This window comes from Propithecus coquereli, unplaced genomic scaffold (genome assembly GCF_000956105.1).
Source record: "Propithecus coquereli isolate 6110/MARCELLA unplaced genomic scaffold, Pcoq_1.0 Scaffold173, whole genome shotgun sequence".
NCBI classification, from domain to species: Eukaryota; Metazoa; Chordata; class Mammalia; order Primates; family Indriidae; genus Propithecus; species Propithecus coquereli.
In genome coordinates, this window is record NW_012141969.1 from 3,429,878 (window position 1) to 3,439,024 (window position 9,147).

The window sequence follows — 9,147 nt, forward strand, 5'->3', positions numbered from 1 at the left end:
CTCTTCTCTCATGCTATGTTTGTGGGCATCAATTTATAAGAGCAGTTCCACTTCGTTCCCTATCCTAATGTGACTTCAGTTATGAGCCACATAAACATTATACAGCCAATATAATCCCACTTATATGAGAGGAAGAGAAGTCCTTTTCTGTTTTCTCTCTAGTCTTTCATCATACCCTCATTTTTCCAGCCATCTCAATCTCCTGATTGATTACTATATAAAATTGGCACCAATTTGAGATTCTCCAGACACTCATTCAAGGTTTACAAGCTAGCAAGCCCACTGACCACACAGGTGGACTACGAAAAGGTGCCCCACAGCAGTTAGCTAACTTCAGGTGGGTTGTAAACTTAATGATGCAGGCCCACTAGTGCTCCCCGCGCCATGCCTGACTCAACCTGCCCCAATATATAAGTGGAGCCATAAGGAAGAAAAAATCATATATGTGCTCAATTAATGAACACCTCAGAAGTCAACATCTGTTTGTAGTGGATCAAAGCAAGAGAGAGCTTCGCAGAGTGATAATTAACATAGGTAATCTGTGTTGCTAGGCGTCCCCAATCAAAGCACCTAACTTTAGGGAAGGTAGAAACTTGGGAAAGAGAAGTCACAGAGTGAACAAAAAAAGAATAGGTATGGAAAATCATATATATGGAAAACCTTTCATGGAAACTAGGCCTAAGATTTGAACTTTCTCTGAAATCCCAGAAAATTTATAATCCAAACTACTCATTTGTAATAGTATACACGATACCATATCTTTCCTTGTTATTTTAAACTGCTTTTCAACTCTTGATTTGCTGTTTAGGGTCTTGTCTTACCAATTAGAGCATAAATAAGTTCTTTGGAAGTATAACACATGAATAATAAGAACAATCATTTATTTGGATGTCCCTTATATGTATTTTGCTTATGTCATGTCTGCAAGAAACCAAAGATATGACATTATTTGCATTTTATATTTTAACTTCCATGAAATTCAGTAACTTGCTCAAGGTGACACAGAGGGCTGGAAATCAAACCAAGGACAGCCTGACCACAGTATCTGTGCTCTTAACTACTAACAGTCATCTTCCTTCCTCTGCTGTCTCCCGTGCTCCACAGGTGTATCAGAGACTCCCCTGTAACAGGTCATCCATAAATCCTGATTTCTAGTAGGCACAGAAATATTTGCCAACTGATTTCCACATGTCCTTCAATACCTTCATAGATTTAAGTTATGTTCTACTGTGTTTGGGCCCCAATATTTAATCCTTATTTTTCTCTCCACATAATTTAATATGAATGCTCTCTCTGATACTAATTTTCTTTGGAGAGATTTCCTGCCCATATCTAACCTGGTCCTCCAGTTTCTGATGAATTCTGAAGTCCAATGATTTCTTAGATTTGATTGCCTAGAATTGGACCCTAGGGTAGTGGAGGATCCTTCCCCCCACTTTGCCGTGGTCAACCCCATGTTAACAAACATATCAAGAACAAATTCTCACCCTCATCACTTTTCCTACCTTCCCTACTTCTTCAATATCTACTTGTGTTAATCCCCTGTCCTCCTGGGGTAAATTGTAAGAATAATCACAGTCTTCCATTCTCTGCACCCATGTCCTTACCATGTGACATTGTAAATCCTCCTATTAGATATGGTATCTGTTTCTTCACACCTGTTGAATCTGATTTAGCCAAGTGACTTGCTTTGGCCAATGAGGTATTAGCAAATATGGCAAAGCAGAGGCATGAAAAGTGCCTGTGCATTGGACATGCCCTTTTTCTGCTCTTGGAGCCCTGCTGCCATGTGAACAATCTTGGGAGAACCTGCTGGAGAATAAGAGACCACATGAAGAACCGAGATGCCCCAGCAAGCTGACAGCTGGCAAACTCACAACCCATCTTACAACTGAGCACAGATGCCTAACAAAGCTCCAGACAACACCAAGTGAGCCTCTAGGCCAGAAGTTCTATCCAGTTAAGCCCAGTCCAAAATACCGACACAGAGAATCATCAGTTAACAGTGATCTACTAAGATTTGAGATAGTTTCTTAAATACCAAAAAGTGAAGCACCCTCTTCCAAATCTCAGTTTAAATATCACCTCCTTAGAGAGGTATTCCCTCCCTAATCACCACATATCAAGTAGGCCACCCCTTATTATTTTCTATCAGAGTATCTTACTTGTTTTGTCAACTTGTTTACTTCCTTATTTGTCTCTCAAGCTAGACTGCAAGCTCAATGAAAGGACCACATCAGTCACGGTCGCCACTGAATTCTTAGTTCTGCACACAAAGTAGGTGTGTGATAAACTGTTGTTGAATGAAGACATGCATCATCGAACTATAGGTTCAAGGCTGCTGATGGTACCTGGCATGTGGTATGAGTGCTGAGTGGTGAAAGCCTTCCTGGGCACTTGCCAGACACGTCCTCTTTAGCTGTGCGGCTTGTCTTTCCAGTCTCCTTGCCCCTCCCCAAGTTGACTACAGTCATCTTCCTGAGAGTTTGTACAAGTGAGACATTAGAAGGCAATGTTATATACTAGAGAGAAGGTTGTTGGATCCATAACCTTTCCTGAAATAGTAGATCTCCCGTAGAGCAGAAGCAATGGCGGCAAGAAGAGTTGTAAAATTTGGCATCAACTCATGTGCCTTCGAGTTTGTCATTTTGAAATTTGTCCTTTTAATGGGTTAAATTTTAAATGTTTATTTCTGCTAAAATAGAAAGTGAGTACTTCCAAGCACTGTGTATAACTCAGTGGCCCACATAAGCCTAGACGAATACCCCCAGTGGAAGGTGATACTACATGAACAAAGAATTGAATGCAATAGAAAGTCAGAATCACTTTTCTGCATCTAGTAAGGCAGGAGTATTTGTGACCTGACAGGGCTGGCTGGCTGGGGTTACAAGAGCAAAAAAAGGTCACATTTCCTGGGCACTGATATCACTGACATGTTTCTAAAGGAAAATGAATTTTATGCTAAAGTGTCTTACCAGCTAACACCAACGAATGCCAAATGTTGACATGGGCACTGCCCAGCATGGCAGCCACTAGCCACATGCGACTGCCGAGCACGTTAAATGTGCCTGTTCTGAATTGAAATGTGCTATAAGTGTAAAACATATGCCAGATTTTTGAAGACTTAGTACAAAAAAAGAATGGAAAATATCTTACTATGAACTTTTATGTTATATCGAAATGACAATATTTTGGATATATGGGGCTAAATAAGAGATTATTAAAATTAATTGCACTTCTTTTTACTTTTTTACTGTTGCTACTAAGGAATTTGAAGTTTCCTCTGTGGCCCCCATCCATGGTCTGCGCTGCAGTGGACCGGGCTGCCCGAGACACCTGGCCTCGCAGACACTTCGCAGACCTGTTTTTCCATGAAGAACACTAAGGGCACCAGAAAAATGCCAGACCAGCCAAGGTCTGCTCCTCGGACGGCATTATCCTCCTGTCATGTCAGGAGAGTGTGTTTACAGTAAGAACAGGGACTCCTCGCTCTAATTTACTATTTCTGGATTCAGAGAGTGTCCTGAGCAATGGGGAAATGTTTTCCTATGAAGTGGTTCTCAAACTTGGCCGCCCACTGGAGTCACCTGGGGGGGTGGTTAAAAAATGCTGCTGCCAGCCCACACCTCAGGCCAATTAAATCAGCATCTCTGGGCATCAGGGTTTGCAGCTGTGCTCTCCAGTATTCCAGAAATCCTTCTTTATAAGCAAAAGCGGGTGTCTGGGCCTTAACAACAGTGACTCATTCATCGGATATATGTGTCTAAAGGTAGCAGAATCACTGATTCCTCACACTGCGCTCAGAGGTCCAATTAAGTGTAGCTTCTTTATATTCTAGAATGAATTCGAACGTATGCATGATTCCCCGCCCCACTGGGTACCAAAAAGAAAAAAAAAGAAGAAGAAAGAAAGGAAGGGAAAAAGGGAAAAACCAGCCTTGCCAAGCCTGGAGTTTCCACCTCTGCTAACCTGAAGGGCCTCTTTGGAGGAACTGGACGTCTTTGACTTTGACCTGAATGCTCGAACTTTTGTAATGTCTCCCGTGCCATCCCCTAGGCAAGGCCGGGCCTCAGGATCCTGCGTGGCCTCACCAAAGGGCCAGCGCCTGCCCTGTGTCTGTAGGAGCCACACTTCTCCTCCTGCCTGGCAACGTGGGATCAGGCAGGCCCCAGACAAGCTTCCCTCAAAGAGTCACCAGTGGGAAGAGGCGCAAGAGCCCCTAAGCCTTTGCTATCGGCTCAACCGACTTAATGTGCCCCTTCCAGGCTAAGCTGAGGAGGAGGCCGTCAGGACACGGGGGCCTGCCCGCCAGCCTCCGTCCTCCCAGGCCTCCCTCTCCCACAAGCCATGGCTGGGCCGCTGCCCACTTCCCCTCCCTCACAGCCTCCTCGCTCTGGGCCGGCAGGTCTCCTGTCCTCGGCGTCGCAGGCTGAAGGAGCATCCTCTCTGCGCTGCGGGAGCCATATGGCCTCAGCCCTCTAGGACCTGCTTTCGATGTGCCAAGTGAGAGCCCAGGGCACTGGGGCAAGGCTCGCCTCTCACAACACAGCCTGGCTTTCAAGATCACGGCTTCGACTCAAAAAGTCTTGCTGTTGCCAGCCCCAAGTGGAAACACTCTACCTTCCGCTTTCTAATTCAAGCCCAATTCACATCCTCCATCCCCGCCATGCTGGGCAGAGGATGCCTCAGGGGAACTAGGGACAGTCTCAGACAAATGCAAAAGAGAAAAGTTCATTCACATGTGTTTTATTAAAATACATGATTATTACTCTTATTGCAACTGTATAGGAACAGTTTATTGATTGTCAGGCCCTGTTCTGTGCGTTCCACAGGAATTAAATCATCGTAATCCTGGCCACAACCTAACGAGGAAACAGGCACAGAGAGGTTAAGTAACTTGCCAGAAGTCACACAGCTGTCTGATGCCAACCAGGGACTTGAGTCCAGACTGGCTCCACCATCTGTGCTCTAACCACTGAGCTCCTCTCTGCCTCGCTATGGCCCTTTCCCCTCTGCACGCTCCCAATTCTCCTCTTGGGAGTCACAAAGAGGAAGAGCCACAGGAAAGCTTTCTTTTGACACAGGAGGCCTGGGACATTCTCTTCCTGATATGCTTTTGGAAGGAGTCGAAGGACAATATCTAAACTGTAAATCAGTGGGCAGGAAGACTGTGTCAGTTGTGTTTATGTCCATCATGAAAGCTCCTCCTCCCCACAGTCACTGTGGAGTCCAAGTCCTTTGCGTAAGGCTATTTGAATTCCGACACTTCCGTTAACCTGGTGTTGCTTATCTTAAAACGCTCCCATCCCGCTGCACAGCCTCACTCATCACTTCCTCCTTATTTGGTCCGTTCGTCGCCTATTCTCTGCCCTGCTCAATTCACAACATGTCTTCATGCAAGTGTATGTTGCCTTCTGGTTGCTTCCTACCTGTGTGTTTTATTTGCAATCTTGACCGTGACCTCCTTGCAGGTGGGGACTATGTCCTATGTCAGGTTTGCCTAGCATAGTAGGGAGCACATAGTAGATGCTCAGGAAATACTTGTGGATTGATTCACTTGACAAAAGATAAAATATCTCCATGCCCTCTTTGTTACTCCTTTCCCTGCTTGCTTACTCTCCAAATCTTTGAAACTTACATTCAATTTCTTGCTTCCTTTACATTTCAGGTATTTGCATGAGGCTGTGAGCTAAACTGCCTGGGATGAAAGTGCAGGACTGCCAAATCCTTGCTGAGTCACTTTGGACTAGGTGTATTCACCCCTCTGTGCCTGTTTCCACAAATGTAAAGCAGGAACATGATTTTACTGTTTCATAAAGTTGATGTGAGGAGTAAATGAGATAGTTTACATTCAAATCTTCGACTAGTGCCTTCAATAAGGTTCACACCATCAACCTTCAATAAATGTCAGCTATTTTAAAAAGGATGTAGGTTCCTCATTTACCCGATAATTTCACTTCTAGTGCTCTCTAGTTCCTATACCCCAGACACGTATTTATACTTGCATGATGAAACACAACATTTTAAATATTTTAAATTTTCTGTCACTCCTGTTTCATCACATTTTTCAAATATCTGATTCTCAAACTGATCCCTGGACAGTCATATTCTCCCTGGCCAGCAGGTGGCAGTGTTTGCTCAGAAAGGTCCAGAACATTGACCCTGCCTTAGCCCTGGGACCGGGAATGAGTGTGGGTTGCTGTTTTGGAAGTTGCGTGGGTTCTAATTTTCTCCCTTTCACTTTTCTTATTCCATGACTGATTGTTCCATTTCCCTCCACTCATCATCCCCTCCACTGCTAGCCCCACCTCCATCACACACGTAACCACCGCCTTAGATATGTGCCTTGTAGAACGTGTCCTTTAAGAAATGTGGTTGAGGCTTACATAGCACCGACAAAAGTGCTGGCCAGCAATAATGCTTTAAAAAAGAGCCACCTTGAAAAGCCTGGGAAATTAAGACTAAATCACTAAACAGTAAATCCTAAATGGGAGGAAAGGCAAATGCTCAGCTGGCCTGCCAACACACTACACTCTAAGCCTGTGGGGGGCCACAATGATCAGTCAGGAGGCTCTGTGGCCACACTGGGGCACAGCTAGCCAAGAAGCTTCTAGTACCCCGCAGGCAAGCATGACAACCCCGTGTTGCCATCCCAGGTAGGGCGAGTTTCTGGGTCAGGGTGTACTGTATGCACAGTTCCCACGTGTTACCTCTTACATTTAGCTGCGTCCCAGGAGCCGCTGCTGAGGCCTCCTCACCATTCCCTCTTCCCAATACAATGAGGACAACAGTGCATCAGGAAGAGCAGCTCCCATCCGTGAGCCGTGCTACGCACCAGGCATTTAGCATTAGGTCGGTGCAAAAGTAATTGCGGTATTAGCATTGTTGAAATTTGCCCTTTGATATTGGAATACATTCTTAAATAAATGTGGTCATGTTAAAATAATTTTAATGTGCATTTCTTGCTTTATGTTTTTGCTAATGACTTACTGCTTGCTGTTTATTTTATATTTATTTTAGACTATGGAAATGCTATTACACAAAAAGCAAATTTGAGCGATTTTCTTATTCCAGTTCAAAATGGGTCTTAAGACAGCAGAGACAACTCTCAAGATCAACAACGCACTTGTCCCAGGAACTGCTAATGAATGTACAGTGCAGTGGTGGTTCAAGAAGTTTTGCAAAGGAGACAAGAGCCTTGAAATGAGGAGCGCAGTGGCCGGCCATCGGAAGTCGACAACGACCAATGGAGAGCAATCATCGAAGCTGATCCTTTTATAATTAGAGAAGAAGTTGCTGAAGAACTCAAGGTTGTTTGGCATTTGAAGCAAATTGGAAAGGTGTAAAAGCTTGATAAGTGGGTGCTTCATGAGCTGAATGAAAATCAAAAACATCATTTTGAAGTGTCGTCTTCTCTTCTTATACACAACAACAATGAACCATTTCTCGATCAGATTGTGACGTGCCTCAAAAAGTGGATTTTATATGACAACCAGCAACGACTGGCTCAGTGGATGGACCGAGAAGAAGCTCCAAAGCACTTCCCAAAGCCAAATTTGTATCAAAAAAAAAGGTCATGGTCACCGTTTGGTGGTCTGCTGCCGGTTTAATCCACTACAGCTTTCTGAATCCTGGTGAAACCATTACATCTGAGAAGTATGCTCAGCAAGTCAATGAGATGCACTGAAAACTGCAACGCCTGCAGCTGGCATTGGTCACCAGCGAGGGCCCCATTCTTCTCCATGACAATGCCCGCCCAACCACACGTCACACAACCAACACTTCGAAAGTTGAATGAATTGGGCTACGAAGTTTTCCTCACCTGCCATGTTTACCTGACCTCTCCCCAACTCACTACCCCTTCTGCAAGCATCTCAACAACTTTTTGCAGGGAAAATGCTTCCACCACCAGCAGGATGCAGAAATTGCTTTCCAAGAGTTCATTGAATCCTGAAGCACGGATTTTTATGCTACAGGAATAAACTAACTTATTTCTTGTTGGCAAAAATTTGTTGATTTTAATGGTTCCTATTTTGATTAATAAAGATGTGTTTGAGCCTAGTTATAATGATTTAAAATTCATGGTCTGAAATCGCAATTACTTTTACACCAACCTAATAGTTCACATACATTACCACATTTAATCTTCAAAACAGACTGAAAAGTGGAAGTTACAAAGGAGAGAACACAGATTAGGTTAAAAAATTGGTCAAAGTCACACAGCCGGTAAGGGGAAGAGCCAGGATAGAGTTCAGGACGTCTGACTTTGAAAACCTTGCTCTTAACCTCCCACTCCCTTGAGGTCCTCCACGCCATCACATGCTCTTACTTCAGCAGCTGAAAGTGGAGTGGGACCATCACCCCAATCCCCTTCCCAAGTCCCCTGGGCCACCCCCAGCTCACAGCTCTGCAGAGGGAACAGACTTGGCAACTCCATCTGCCGCTCTGGAAAGGCTGTAGTTGTTTACTTTGGGGCCCCATCCCAAGCAACATGGGAAAGAGCCCTCCAATACCCAGAGAGGCCAGTCAGGGACTTGGGCGTATGCTGAAGGAGCTGACACCACCTTCAGGGCTGCAGGAGCCTGGTGGACTTGTGCGCGATGGGAAGCCCGAAGGGAGGCTCAGCGGTGGCACCTCCCCTGATTCAGATCTGGGGTTTGGCTTCTCTGAGTCATCAGTAACTCTCCACACCCTGGGGAAGAACCAGGGAGCCAACTCCTCAAAGAGCCCATAAAGAAACAAAGAATTGTTCCCTGAGTGGCTGTCAAGGTGAGGGAAGGGGACAGCTCTTCTACAGCCTTGGTGAGGTGCACAGACAAACCGTTTTCTGGGCATGAGTTTCCTTCAAATACTGGCCTCATTCCCCTGTGAAGGCACTGTCCACAGATGTCACTTTCCTGCCGCTTTCATTGTGTGCTGCATTCCCAGGTCTGATGAAGACAGAGAGGAGCAGATTGCCATGATAGTTTTGGTTCACTGCATGGTTGATCTTATTGACCTAAAAAATGAGTAGTCATGGAAACTGTGGAAGGCTACTTCTGGAAGGACCCTCCTAGTGGAGCCTTGCCATGTATTTTGTAACTTACGTTCCACAATTCTTCCAATGGAGAGTTGCAAACTGTTAATGGGTCCCCATATTAATTTAGT